Genomic DNA, 16,184 nt, shown 5'->3' on the forward strand with positions numbered 1-16,184 from the left:
TGTTAGAATAAAGAAGAAGAATATAACTATTTTGTTTGACAAAAATTATGAAAACTATATTCTTGTATGTGTTTTGTATATTGTTATTATTCTATTACCTTATTATTCCTAATAATAATAGTAATATAATAATAATATCATAATGATGATAGGAATTGATTTAGGTAAATATCTAACTTACCAAATTTGAGAATATCTATTTTCAAATTATTAATTAATTAAATAAAAAAAATAAAAACAACATTGATACAATATTAGTGTACTGATACATGCATGGTACAGTCCCTGGATTGTGTCATGCGTGAATTCCTAATTCCCTTTTTAGGGATATTGCATTTTTCTTTTATTTATTTATTTAACTAAAATCAATCTTCCATAAAAAAAAAAGGTATTTATCATTTTAAGGAAAAGATGACAACTATATTTCAAAATTTAAATTTTAAATTCAAAATTCCAAATTCAAAATTAAAATGGATGATCACCATTATCATCATCTTTTAAAATTCAGTAAATCAAAAATTATTTTTGACTTACCAATTTTATTTTCTCCCACTCAAATAAAATAATTAGTTTCAAAAAATTTATTTATTTATTTATATATATGAATTTCGAAAATTATTGTATGTGTTTTTCTTAGTGTTTATGTGTTTTTCTTTGTATTTATGCATGTTTTTCACTTGATGAAAAAAAAACCTCTTTGGTGATATCCGTTTTTCCTATGATAATACCCTTGATTGAGTTTGAGTTTAGTTTAAAAAAATATATAAATCTGTCTTGCACTTTGTGTTTAATTCTTGGGTCAATTTTGATTAAAACAATGAAATTTTGAAAAAAAAAATTATTATTCATCATAATATGTGAAATAAATAGTTTATTACAACAATTTTTCCAAAATTCACATAATAACTTGATAAATAGTTTTGAACTATATTTTCAAAGCAAGATTGACTATGGAATTAATTACATAAGGTTAATTTTGATTCATATTTTTTATAAATTATTTTCAATGTGCAATCTTTGGGGACATTTTTTTTAATTAATTAATTTTTTTTAATAGTTTTTGATAGAAAATAAAGTATAAAAGCACAAAACTATATATATATATATTACTAGAAAGATAATATTTTTTTGTTTTTTTTTATAATTAATATATAAAATAGATACTCCACCATCCAATTTTTTTTGTTTTTTTAAAAAAAAAAAAATTACTACCATTTTCAAACACATGAAAAAAGTAACCATATAAACCCACTACCCCCAAACTTAATTTATGCATTGTCCTCAATGTATCAAAATACAAATATAAATTGAAGTGTGAAAGAGTTTAGAGTTTAGAATGGTCGTACCTCATCATGGAGCATTGTCAAGAGTGCAACAAAAAGGAAACAAAAAATCAAAACAATAAGTTAACCTAAAACATAAATAAAACACACATTTACCAATAAATGATGACAGCGATCAAGGACCATGGTAAATAGGATACTCAAGAAGGATTTCATCCACTTTAGCAGTTTTCAATTCTAAAAATGGTTTCAATTTTTGTCCATTCACTTTGAATACATTACCATTATTAGGATTTTCAATTTCAATGGCTCCATGTGGAAAAACAGTGCGAACAATGTATGGACCTACCCACCTATAGCGTAACTTCCCCGGGAAGAGATACAAACGAGAATTGTATAAAAGGACTTTTTGACCGGGAGAGAAATCTTTTCGCAAAATGTTTTTGTCATGGTAAATCTTCATTCGATCCTTATATTTTTTGGAATAGTCATATGCATCATGCCTAAGTTCTTCTAACTCATTTAATTGAAGCTTTCTTCTCTCACCTGCTTTGTCTAAGGAAAAATTCAATTGCTTAATTGCCCAATAGGCTCTATGTTCTAGCTCAATGGGTAAGTGACATGCCTTTCCATACACAAGTCTATAGGGAGACATTCCAATGGGTGTTTTGTATGTAGTTCAATATGCCCATAATGCATCAATGAGTCTTAAGGACCAATCTTTCCTAGTTGGATTGACAGTTTTCTCTAAGATATGTTTAATTTCCCTATTTGATATTTCAACTTGACCACTAGTTTGTGGGTGATAAGGTGTAGTGACTTTATGTGTAATACCATATTGTTTCATTAAATGCTCAAAAGATCTATTACAAAATTGTGTACCGTTATCACTAATGATAGCACGTGGTGAGCCAAAACGAGAGAAAATATTTTCTTTCAAAAACTTAAGCACAACTTTATGGTCATTTGTGTGGCATGCAACAGCTTCAACCCATTTAGACACAAAATCAACACCAACAAGAATGTACAAGTTACCAAAAGAGTTAGGAAATGGACCCATAAAATCAATGCCCCAAACATCAAATATTTCAACAATAAGGATAGGATTCAAAGGCATCATGTTTCTTCTAGTTACACTTCCTAACATTTGACAACGTTCACAAGATTTGCAATAAACATAAGTGTCATGAAAAATAGTAGGCCAATAAAATCCACATTGTAAAATTTTCAAAGTAGTTTTCTTACCACTAAAATGTCCGCCACATGCATGATCATGACAAAAAGATATGATTTTAGTTTGATCACAATTTGGAATGCATCTCCTTATTATTTGATCAGGGAAATATTTAAACAAATAAGGATCATCCCACATGAAATTTTTCACTTCAGAATAAAATTTAGATTTGTCATGCTTAGACCAATGAGAAGGAATTTCACCAGTGACCAAATAATTCACAATGTCAGCATACCAAGGCAAAGAAGATATATGCATGAGTTGTTCATCAGGAAAAGTTTCAGTTATAGTGGTGGAGTCATTATTAGTCTCAACAACAATTCTAGACAAATGATCAGCAACAACATTTTCAGAACCTTTTTTTATCTCGTATCTCTAAATCAAATTCTTGTAAAAGCAAGATCCAACGAATTAAGCGAGATTTAGCATCTTTTTTCGACAAGAGATATTTCAATGCAACATGATCAGAATAGACAATTATTTTAGATCCTAACAAATAAGACCTAAATTTCTCTAATGCAAACACAACAGCAAGCAATTCTTTTTCAGTTGTAGAATAATTTAATTGAGCATCGTTCAAAGTTCTGCTAGCATAGTAGATTACATGAGGTAACTTGTTAATTCTTTGTCCTAGAACAGCACCAATAGCATAATCAGAAGCATCACACATTATTTCAAAAGGAATATTCTAATCAGGAGGGCGAATAATAGGTGCACTTGTCAAAAGGGATTTCAATTTTTCAAAGGCAACATGGCAATCATTATCAAAGACAAAAGCATTTTCTTTTCCCAACAAATGACATAATGGGCATGAAATTTTGCTAAAGTCTTTTATGAATCTTCTATAAAAACCGGCATGGCCTAAGAATGATCTAATTTCTTTTATTGTTTTAGGTGGGGGAAGTTTTGAAATAAGGTCAACTTTTGCTTTATCAATTTCTATTCCCTCAGATGAGATTACATGACCTAAAACAATTCCTTTTTTAACCATAAAATGACATTTTTCCCAATTAAGAACTAAATTCTTTTCTTTGCAACGAATTAAAACAAGAGAAAGATGGTGCAAACAGTCATCAAAAGAATTTCCAAACACAGAAAAATCATCCATAAACACTTCAAGATTTCTTTCAACCATATTAGAAAATATTGCAATCATACATCTTTGAAAAGTTGTAGGAGCATTACAAAGACCAAAAGGCATGCGACGATATGCAAAGGTTCCAAAAGGGCAAGTGAAGGTAGTATTTTCTTGATCTTGAGGGGCAATGGGGATTTGGTTATATCCCAAATAGCCATCAAGAAAACAATAATATGCATGGCCAGCTAAACGTTCAAGCATTTGATCAATAAAGGGTAAAGGAAAGTGGTCTTTTCTAGTAACATTGTTTAGCTTTCTATAGTCTATACACACTCTCCACCCCGTTTGTACTCGAGTAGGGATTAATTCATTTTTCTCATTTTCAACAACTGTGATCCCAGACTTTTTAGGCACTACTTGGACTGAACTAACCCATTGACTATTAGAAATACGGTAAATGATACCTACATCTAACAGTTTAAGTACTTCTTCCCTAACGACCTCTTTCATATTTGGATTTAACCTTCTTTGACATTCCCGAGAGGTTTTAGCATTTTCTTCTAGATGGATTCTATGTGTGCATATGGATGGGCTAATTCCCTTGATGTCTCCAATAGTCCAACCTATGTCTTCCTTATGTTTTCTAAGGAAATTTAACAATTTATCTTCGTGTTCTTTATCTAAAGCAGATGCTATGATAACAGGTAAGGTTTCAGACTCTCCTAGAAAAGCATATTTTAAATTTTCTGGCAAAGGTTTAAGGTCTAACTTCGGAGACTCGGAAATTGATTGAACATGATCTAAGGGTGAAAAGGGTTCAACTTTGGTTTCATTTAAGGGTATAGACTCTAACAAAGAATTCACATCATCATTAAAATCATCAATATGCAAGTTCATACCAAAGTATTTTTCACAAAAATCAAGTAAGTCATTTCCATCATCTTCACACATACTCCCTATCATGTTAACTCCATCCACTTCCTCACACTCAACAGATTTAGCAACATTAAAAACATTTAATTCAACAGTCATGTTTCCAAAAGATAATTTCAATACACCATTACGACAGTTGATAATTGCATTAGATGTAGCTAAAAATGGTCTACCTAGAATGATGGGTATTTGAGCATGAGCATTTTCAACAGGTTGAGTGTCAAGAACAATAAAGTCCACGGGGAAATAGAATTTATCTACTTTAATTAAAACATCTTCTACAATACCTCTAGGGATTTTCACTGAACGATCGGCTATTTGAAGTGTTATAGAAGTTGGTTTTAATTCTCCTAGACCAAGTTGCTTATACACAGAATAAGGCAATAAATTCACACTAGCTCCTAAATCAAGTAAAGCTTTGTTAATAAAATGATCGCCAATGATGCATGAAACTGTTGGACAACCGGGATCTTTATATTTGACAAGGCTTTTATATTGAATTATGGAGCTAACTTGTTCAGTTAAAAATGCCTTTTTTGGAACATTTGTGTTTCTTTTAACAGTGCAAAGGTCTTTTAAGAATTTAGAATAAGCAGGAATTTGTTTAATGACATCTAAGAAAGGAATGTTGATGCATACTTGTTTGAAAACTTCTAAGATGTCACTATATTGGTTGCCTTTCTTGAGTGGAATTAATCTTTGTGGAAAAGGAGCTTTTGGGATGGAAGGAAGGATTTGAGCATCATCTTTTGAAAGGTCATTTGTGTTGGAACTTTGAGGTTGGCTTTGGTCTTTTTCAACTTGAGGTATGTAATCGGGTTTGACAATTTGTTTTCCAGACCTAAGAGTTGAGATAGACTTAGCTTCTTCTTTATTACTAGGAGATCCTATTTCATATTGGCCTTTAGGATTTGGGATGGGTTGGCTAGGAAATCTTTCTTTTTCTCTCTCGGTTACAGCATTAGCAAGTTAACCCAATTGTGTCTCGAGTTTGGCAATGGATTGAGACTGATTTTGTAAGATTTGTTGGGTGGATTGCATGAATTGTTGTAAGGTGTCTTCTAAGGAAGGTTTTCTTTGTGGAGGGTAAGGTTGACTTGGTTGGGCATGATTTGGATTTGGCATGTGGAATTGGTTTCCTTGATTCATTTGTGGTTGGTTTTGTCTCCATGAAAAATTAGGATGGTTTCTCCAATTTGGATTGTATGTGTTGGAAAATGGGCTATCAGAAGAAGGTTTTCCATATGAATGTAAAGCATTAGCTTCTTCAGAAAATGTTTCAATAAAAGAAGGACATGATTGAGCATTATGACATGAACTAGCACATAAAGAACAAACATCTTTTTTAGGTTGCACATGAGAATTCATAGATTGACTTATTACTAAGGCGTCTACTTTTCTTAAATCACTTTCTCTTTTATTTCATATTTTCCTTCTCTTTTCGGTGAAAGGTTGGCTCTAGACCTAGGCTCAGAATAAGTCCATTGTTGTGAATTAACAGACAATTCTTCAAGAGCATCCCAAGCCTCTTGCCCTTGCAATTTGAAAATTTTTCCGGTATGCATAGATTGAATCATTTGTCAGTTTGAAGGGGTTAAACCATCATAAAAATATTTTACAAGTCTCCATTTTTCAAAACCATGGTGGGGACATTTTAATAATAAATATTTAAATCTTTCTCAACATTCATAAAATTCTTCGTTATCTTTTTAATAAAATTCGGAGATTTCTCTTCTTAGATTATCAGTTTTGGACATGGGGAAAAATTTAGCAAGGAATTTATTAAAAAGTTGATCCCAAGTAGTTATGGTTCCAGTTGGAAGTGAGTTTAACCAAGCTTTGGCTCTATCTTTTAAAGAAAAAGGAAACAACCTAAGTTTAACCGACTTGTCTGAAAAATTTTGAAAACGAAAAGTTGAGCAAATTTCCAAAAAGTCTTTTACATGCATGTATGGATCCTCTCTTTCTAAACCATAAAATGATGGTAACAATTGAATGATTGTTGGTTTAAGTTCAAAATGAGTGGCATTAGTAGTGGGCAAAACAATGCATGACAGAGCATTAGATGAAATAGGTGAAAAGTATTCAAGAAGAGTTTTTTCTTGCACAACATTAGGTTCTTGTTCCATTATGCTTAAACTTTCAAAAACACTTTCAATTTCACGTACAGACACTAATTTTTTCACCAAACGATTTTTTGAATTACGATGCCAATGATGCATACAATGTCACAAATCTCACCAAGCAACACAAACAATCACAAGAAAACAAATTTCTGATGTGAAAGATCAGTTAGAACCGCAACCACAGAGCATACTTGTAACAAAAAGAGATTATAATATTTATATAAATATATAATTTTTTTTTTGTTATGATTTTTATGATTTTTTTTAATTTTTTTTGGTTTAACTTGTTCCCAGGCCTATTTGATTCCACTTACTCACAACTTAATAACAACTCCCCCAGGTTAATTAATAAGCGTGGATGGGAACTTTTCCAAATTTCCTTTAAGCAAAAATTGCTTATGTTGAAAAAACAAGCTTTGTTTATTAGTTTTTTTTTTCAAGTATTTTCTTAAACAATAAAATTACAACTAACTAAATGCGATAATTAAGAAAAAAAATGACAATAGCAATAGTAAATAGTTATATAAAACAGGTATGTTTAAAAATTTATAAATCGCAAGCGCACGAATCGTTCATATAGAATAGTGATCGTGTAAGCAAGGATGTCGAACCCAAAGGAGTTGTCTAAAATCGAAAAGAAAACTATTTTAAACTAAAATTAATAAACTCTAACCTAGCTCCAAAGATTGATGAGAATTTTGAATAATGAAAATAAAATAAAAGATAATAATAAAGAAATTAAAGACAATATATATATAACTAAATTAGAAGTAAAAATTAAGATGGTAAAATAAGATTATTAAGGATTAGAATCCACAAAATATATGTTCAATAATATTTATAAGTACATTGATTCCCAAATTTTAGTGATAGTTAAAATAAATCAAACTATCATTTTCTAAATAGATTTATAATTTTAAGCACAAATTATTTCTAAAAAGATATGATTTTTCTTCACTTTTCAAAATTATAATTTCAAAGCATTTAGTGTAAATCAATCTAATGAAATAACAAATAAATCAATGAACATTATTTATAAGGCAAAACATAATATTTTTGTTCTAAGCATGGATGTGTACAATTTAATGACACATCTTACACAAAGAATATTATGTTTTAGCACTAATGAAGAACAAAGTGTAAATATGTGCTAACAATTCAAAATACATGATATTTAAGATGAAAGAAGATATTTGAAGAAGAAAATTCCATAAACTTTGTTGCACAAAATGGGAAATCAACATACAAAATAAATACTATCTAGTTACATATTGTTTCATCATCACCTTAATAATCTTAAAAAGATTAAAAACACATAACTAGAATAGCAAATACAAACTAAAAATTACAAACATAAATAGGAAAATTTGGAGGATGAACCTCCAAAATTTCCTTTAAAAATACATAGAAAATAACCAAAAAGAAGAAAAATATGAAGAGAATTGAGAGGTTTTGAATGTGTAGAAATTATGGTATAGTAACCTCTCCTCTAAAACTGGACACCCCAAATCCCTTATTTATAGCCAAAAATGAGGTATTAAAATAATCAATTTAAATTAATTAAATTGATTAAATTAATTTAATTAATAATAATATGACAAATATGGGTAAATTATAGAATGTAATAATGATGTTTTGGGGTAAAATGTGTAGAAAGTGGGGAAAAAATTTGGTATTTTTAGCAAAGGAGACAAAGGTACAAAGGCAAGCTTTTGTTGGGCTCAAGACACTAAGGTGGCTGTTGGCAGACACACGGTTGTGGCATTTTTGGGAACGGCAGGGGAGTGATGGGCCTGGTGGGCTGTCGTGGGCTTGGGCCCGAGTGGCTTCAGGAGCTGGAAAGCTGCTGGCCGAATGATTGATGCTTGGCTGCGAGATGGTTTCGGCTGGGAGATGCTTGAGAAGGCTGGAGGCGCGGTTGGCATTTGGGGACAGCTTGGGTGAACAAGAGTCAACAGCTGCTGGAGGAAATGGCCAAATGGAGAGGAAATTGCTGGGACAGGTGGCGGCCTGGGAAGCATGCAGCCTTGGTGGTGTACGGCTGGAGTGAGATGTTGATGCTGAAGTGATGAGGTTGGGCCTAATCTGGCGTGGGCCTGCTGAAGTGAGATTGCCATGTGCAAAATTTTGCTATTTCCTCTTCACAAATGCCATAATTTCTTTGCTTTATCCACAAAAATGCCACATTTATTTCCTTTTCTTTTTTTTTCAAGCATAAAAAATTGCAAAATACATCCTACAAAATAAGTAAATATTAAATTAGAATCAAATATTTTCAATTATAAAACAACTCATATTAAGTCCATGAAAATACTAATTAAAATTTAATTTACTTTGGCAATTAAGATCAATAAAATAACATTTTTTAAACTTATAATCTAACAACACAAATTTCAAATAATTACATTACAACATATTATAATAAAGTATCTATAAAAACATATAAAAACCAAGAAAACTATAATAAGACTAATAAATTAAAAATTACATAAAAACTAAATAAGTTAATTAAAAACTCAAGAACTAAGCAACAATTAGCACATAAAAAGTGGCAAAATAACTCTATTTTGTAGAGTTATCAATTATATATTTAAATTAATAAACATATTTATAAAAAATTTAATAATTAATTCAAAATTAATTATTTAACATCAATTATCACATAATTGTATACTTGACCCGAAGAATACAATTCTTCTAAAATTTCCAAATTACAGTTTTACCCTTGTATCAACTCTTATATTGATACGTTGTTGATAGAGCCACCCTAGGGACCTATGTACCTATAATATCAAGCTCAAACAAATATTAGATTATTAATCAAAGCTCTTTGATTAAATAATCATATTTATTAATATCATGATTACTCCACTATAAATATGAGATTGAACTCTTGATAATTATAGACATATATTTGCATAGTACTTTATTAAAGAATAAAGTGTCCATTGATATAATCATTACATACAACATTAATCCTCTATTAATGGTTCAACATTAGTCCACTGTTTTACCCATTTTTCTATATCTTGTTCCTAGAGTACCATTGCCTTTACTAGTGAAGGTTGTGTCACAACAAGTTTGAGACATGAGCGCTCATAACTTTTTCAGTTCAAAAAGTCAAACCAATAGGGAACCATTATTCAATCTATAAGAAGGTATATATTCCATATCTGTTAAACTATGTTTCCAGCCATATATATCATTGAGTCCCCAAAATAATTGTTCTTAGCCTGATCATTCTGACAAACCTTAACGCATGAATCAAAGGATCAGATGACATATATAGGAGTTCATAGCAACCTCAGGATTAAGATCATCATGTATACGATCATCGTTTGAAGTGTTTGATTAATACTATGAAACAATGTTTAAACAAGTATTAACAAATCACATCTGGTCCAGTTATATATATCACTATATATAAAGTACCTTCACTAAATTGTCCTACTACATTAGTGACCCGGATCCAGGTCACCTGTATTCATAATACTAGCGAATCGTACTAGCAGTAATTAATCTAAAAATTCCATAACTTTATTTTACTACGAACATTTTTAAGTTTATTATCTTAATCTCGATCCTCTCATACCAATATGAGATTAAGACCACGTAGATAAACATTGGAATTTTATGATATTTACTTAATATTATCAACATAATATCAGACATAGTATATATATAATAATTCAATTCAATTATTTATTTCATTTTAAACATTTATCAACTACAATTGTTTTACAGGCACTATTCCCAACACCCAACTGTTGCGCCTCCAGCCTGGTGGCCCCAGCAGCTGCTCCACTAGTCATCACCCCGAGGACAGTGGCTCCAGGTGAGTTCATTGACCTCAAGGTTTCCCCCCTCAAGATGGGGTATCCTCCAGGAAGTGCAAGGAAATCCCTTCCAAGGTGCCTGACCTTCCTCCGGTCAGGACACATCGATTGATAGTCTTCACGGAGCACTATGACGAGGAACACTTTTAGAAGCATACATGGTTTGTTGAGTACTTCAATGCTTGTATTGATAAGGGCAATGAGGACTTCAGACTCCTTGTTGAGTTCCTGCATGAGGACCGATCGCAAGATCTTGTTGCTCCTCCTAGCCGTGAGGAGCTGGAGCCTGTCCTCATGGGGTGAGTAGGAGGGAAGGCTGCTCCGCTCGTTGCGGTTCTTCACCAAGGGATAGCGGGGTCCCTGAGCGAGATGTAATCCCACAACTTTGCTCATTGTAGCAGCGACAATGAGGTTTCATTGATAGCTGCTAGTCACCACTCCTCCGTAAGGGTAAGTCTTCAATTGTTTATCTCAGTCCATTATTTGTTCCATCAGCTTCTTTCTATTGATTTAATACTTTAACTTGGCATAGACTGGGACTTTCAACCAATGACTCAGGGACATCGTAATGATGTGGTCCTTTGAGATGAACGAGGCTCTGGAAGAGCTAGCGCAGTTCCAGTAAACCGCAGTCCTGCTGGATGAGCACTCGAGACTCCAGAAGAAGGTGGAGGACACGAGGGCCCTTGTCCACGAGGTGGAGAGTGTGCTGGCCACCGAGCGGTCAAAGTTGTCCACTCTAGAGGACACTTCCTCTAAGTTGGTGGAGGAGGAGATGGCTAAGGCCCGTGAAGAGCTCCTGTTGAGCCGGGAGGAGTCTTTGGACCGAATCGAGGAGTTGACCAAGAACAGAGAGGATGCTACACGAACGGCCACTCGTGCTAAAGTTGCTGCCTAGGAGGTTGAAGACCTCTGTCTTCGAGCAAAAGAAATGTAAAAGGACTTTGATGTGATAGCCAATGATACACTCTTTGTTGCGTGGCAGAGCAACATAGATATGGATCTCTCATTCACCAAGGAGCCCAACATGAGGAAAATGCTTGAAGCGCACCTTGAGGGGGAGGAGGCTAGAGCAGCCCAAGATAGGGAAGCTATGGCAGTGGGTCGCATCCCTGAGGTCGTTCCCGTGATCGAGCTAGTGGTAGAGGTTCCTCCAGGCCAAGGGGCCTAATAATTTTGTTCTTTATATATTTATTTGAAGCTAAGTAGGATTGCGTGCCATAGTTTATTGGAGTATAGACAATTAATGTTCGAGCCCCCGAGCACTGTTGTAAATATTTTTCCATTTAAACCTATGCAGCTTGCACTACTTCATTGCCATGATTGCACTATTATTATCAAATTGACACTTAGTAAAGAGGCAAGTTGGAATTTGTTAATTCAACTCAACGTAACATAACTCACGAGAGTCCTAAGTCATTGTCTTCGGTCTTGTGCTTGAGTCTTGAAGACTCGAGCCTTTTATCGACTTCTCTTAGTACTTAGACAATTTTGAGGCATTTAGTGTTGTTTTGTAGGTTCGCAGTCCTCGAGAGTAACTTTAACGCGAGGTCAAGTGATACACTTGACGCGACCCTATGTCCCTGAATTCCAACAACTTAGGACGGAGCCAGCCTGTGGTACTTAGAACTTGAGGATCTTCCTGCTAGTGTCTAGATGCTTGTGCATTTAGTGTTTCTTCTTAGGCTCATGGTCCTAAGAGTAACTTTGATGCGGTGTCAAGTGAGGGCACTTGGCTATCTTACGCCTTCGAGTTTCAATGACTCGGGGTTTTATGAGGTTTTTTGCACTGTAGGGTTTTGCCTTAGTGATCGATGATTATGACATTTAGTGTTTTCCTCTAGGCTTGGTGTCCTTGACAGTAACTTTAATGTTGTCTTGTATTCTCGAGTCCCAATGACTCGGGCCCCTAGGAAGTCATTTGCACCAAGCTACCTGCCCCCAAGTACGTGGTCTCCGATGGGTCAGCTCGGGCTTTTTGATTTTCCCCCTGTGTTCACAACTCGGGTCCTAATCATGTGGAAGTCATGAACTCATCATCCTAGGTTCAGGTAATTGAGTTCCCCACCCTTAGACTAGGTTTTTCATGATACTCAAGTTTTAGCACTCGAGGTCTAACTCCGTGTTCTAATGACTCGGGCATTCATTCTCATCTTGAGATCATAGCACTAGGTCATCCTTGGGCATGGTGTCCTCGGGAGGCAACCTCAATCCGTACTTGTGCTACTTGAGCTTTTTTACTCCTAGGGTTGATTACTAACTTTGAGTGCAAGTGACCCGGACCCTTATTCCCATCTCGGGATCGAGGGACTTGATTATTACTTCTCAGGCATTCACGGAAGGTAACCCTAAGTCTATTCTTACACTATTTTAGGGCAATTATTGCAAAGGTCCTACAGAGTATTTTGCTTAAGTCTTAGACGACTTAGGCTCGTGCCCGAGTACGGATGACTCAGACTTCTGTTCACATCTCGAGGATTGGGATTTGGTTATTACTCCTTGAGCGTGCACTGTCTTTTGGAGAATATGATAAACCCAATCTTCCGTTACTTGGATCTCTTCAACACTGGGTTTTTCCCAGGCCACTTAGCTATGGGGTCTCATGAAACTAGTGACGCTTCACTCGTTGACTAGCTTAGCTTCCCAGGTCATCGAATTCCCAATGCTATTTTTACTTGCGGCTTACCAGGGACTTGGTCAGTGCTCCTTGAGCCCAGCATCAACGGAAGGTAACCCAAGTCCATGCATCGGGACCAAGTATAGAGGACTCGGTCTTTCGTTTGCATCTCGAGATCAAGGGACTTGGTCTGCGCTCCTTAGGCACAATGTCAACGGGAGGTGACCTAAGTTCGTTCTCGTACTACTAGGATTCTCAGTCTTCAGTCACTAGATGCTATGCCTACACCACTCTGAAGAAGCTTGGTTTCTTAGGTCGTGAACTCAATAGTTTCCTAGGTTTTTCTATCCTCGGGGTATTAACACTAGGCTTACTCCGCCTTTGACAAGCTTAGTTTCCTAGGTCATCCTCCGCAAGGTGTGGTACTCTACGAGGCTGCCCTCACTCCATGCCCCCCAAGTGATCAGATACTAGTCTGCGTTCACTTGTCCAGGCCAGCAAGCGGGTGCTCTACGAGTAGGGCATACAGAATAAAGGAAACTAACAAATATAAGTAGAATTTCTCAAAAAAATTTACCGAGTTTTGTCTACAAAGTTTCAATTAACTATGCTCGTAGGCTACAAGGAGATTACAAAAATTAATAAATTTACCAAGTCACCTACTAATGCAGATTCTGAGCTGCTTTCTTGTCCTATGGTAACTCACCCGATACAAGATACTTCACTATGGGCTCCATCCAACCGTCGTGAGGTTGGACTGCTTCCATGTAACGACCCGAATTTGCTAATAGGGCTAGGGCCTTGATTAGCGTGCCTGGAGGGCAATAAATGAATTATTATATTAATATATGAATTAATGTGAATATATGATAATGATGCATGTTTAGTTGAGTTAAATGTGCATGTGGGCCCCGTTTCGATATTAGGGGTATAAGTGTGATAACTGTTATATTCATGTGATATGTCTGTGCAGCACGATGGGCATGTTGCGGCCCGTGTGCGCGCGCAGCCATAGGAGGCCGAGAAGCTTCATGAGCGCCGCAGTCCGTGTGGGTGTCAGTGGGGTGCTAGCCTCTGTTTCGAGGCTAACCGCGACGCTTGTGGGTAGGGCCGCGGCTCTTAGTGCCAGCTTGTGTTTAGGCTAGGGAACTCAATGGTTATGGCTCGGGATGGATTTTATCACCAGGATTGATAAAATTCAAGGTCTCAGAGGTTAGGGTTATGGATCAAAGTTATTTATTGGATTAGAACTTGAAGGATGGATATTGTTAATGTGTTGTGACTAGGATTTTGGCGAGGCTCAAGCTAGAGGACTGTGCTCGGGACATCGGTGCTCAGAGAGCTCGGGACTCAGGTAAGAAAACCCTTGTTCCCATAGAGCTTGTGAGCAGGGCTGAGCCCAATGTGTATGAATTGCAGGGCGTAGCCCCTTTGATTGTATTTGTTAGTATTCTGTACTTGTTTATTATGCTATGAGTGCAATTATGTGAATGATCGGCAAGAGCCGGGAATGGGGTAGGCCGAGGTCGGCAGGGGCCGGGAACGGCAAAGGGTCGGGAGCGGCGTTAGGCACGATGAGTGCAAGGCCGAGTACGGCAAGGGTCCGGGAGCAGCATTGAGCACGTGGAGTACGAGTTGCCAGGGTGAGTCCCTAAAGGATACTTGGGATATCCTCACGGTGTGGACCGCAAACCCAGGGCCTGGTAAAGCACCTGGGACGGCTAGGCCGTATGTGTTAGCCTATTGATGGCCAGTTTGTATACTTGGTGTATGTTTTGCATATGTTATATGTTTGTGGGTTTTCTTGCTGGGCTTTGGCTCACAGATGCTCTGTGGTGCAGGTAAGGGGAAGGAGAAAGCCAACCAACCATGAGTGTAGCAGGCGTGAAGCGGCGTGTACATGTTTGGCCAACCTGGCTGCCACTGCCAGTGGATTTTGGGAGACGTTTGTAAATAAACCTAGATTTGGTCGTTTAGTCGACTGGGTTTAGTTTATATGTTGTAAATATTTCTAAACTGTATTTTGGGATCCCAAGTGTTAAACTTTTATGATTTTCAATGAAATGGAGTTATTTCTAAAGTTTTTCCTCTATTTATGGCTTAATTACACTGTTTGACCTAACACCTCGATTAGCGAGTTGAATGCACATTTTTAAACTCACTTAGTAACGGCTCTAAGGAAGTAGGGCGTTACAACTTGGTATGAGAGCGAGCCAAGGTTATTGGTTCTGGAGATTGACTGAACATGTACGCTCACTGTCAGTGACAAGCTCGACTCAGGGTTGGCTGGTATGATTGACTGAAATGTTTGAATATGTATTTGAATGCCATGTTTGCCTGCTTATTTTATATATAGAGCATGATGAATGAGTTAACATATGCATGATGATAGGGCATGGCTCGTTGTGTGTTATATGCTATATGAGTAATTGTTTGTGGATGACTGATGTCTTTGGGAGGTGGTTTTGGATGTTGTTATCATGCCTGTTGAGCGGCGTCGTTGGTTGCAGGCACATTTGTTGAGATGCCTCGGCAATCAGCTAGACTCCACGGCAGTAGGGCCGAGGATGACAACCAGGGTTAGGACCCTCCTCCTGCCCCACATAATTGGTAAGAGATGTTTGCTGAGATGAAAGTGAGACTCCAGCGAACAGAGGAAGAGTTGCGACAGTTGAGGTAGCAGACCCCACCTCAGGTTACTGGGCTGTCAGTGCAGCAGGTTGCAGTGTCAGTGCTAGTGCAGTCTGCTATGGAGAATAAGTGGGAACCTTTGTATGAGAGGTTCAGGAAACAGCATCCTCCCACCTTTGAGGGTGGATCAGACCCACTGCGGGCAGAGCAGTGGATGAATATGACTTCCTCAATTCTGGATTTTATGGGTGTTCAGGGGAATGAGAGGGTAGCCTGTGCCAGCTACATGTTTAGAGAGGATGCCCGCATCTGGTGGGACGTGGTGGTTCAGAGAAGAGATGTATCAGTTATGACCTGGGAAGAGTTAAGAAACTTATTTAATGATAAGTATTACAGTGTGGCAGTTCGAGCTACGAAGGTTGATGAGTTTATTAACCTGACTCAGA

The 16,184-nt window shown here is 36.2% G+C and overlaps 1 non-coding gene across 1 annotated transcript; it reads left to right on the forward strand.

The window, feature by feature from the left end:
• Nucleotides 1-6,163: 6,163 nt before the first annotated feature.
• LOC133792809 (small nucleolar RNA R71) lies at nt 6,164-6,270 on the forward strand. Its single transcript, XR_009874282.1, has one exon. It is a non-coding gene; the product is annotated as a small nucleolar RNA R71 (small nucleolar RNA).
• Nucleotides 6,271-16,184: the final 9,914 nt, after the last annotated feature.

Source organism: Humulus lupulus, chromosome 7 (genome assembly GCF_963169125.1).
Source record: "Humulus lupulus chromosome 7, drHumLupu1.1, whole genome shotgun sequence".
Lineage (NCBI taxonomy): Eukaryota > Viridiplantae > Streptophyta > Magnoliopsida > Rosales > Cannabaceae > Humulus > Humulus lupulus.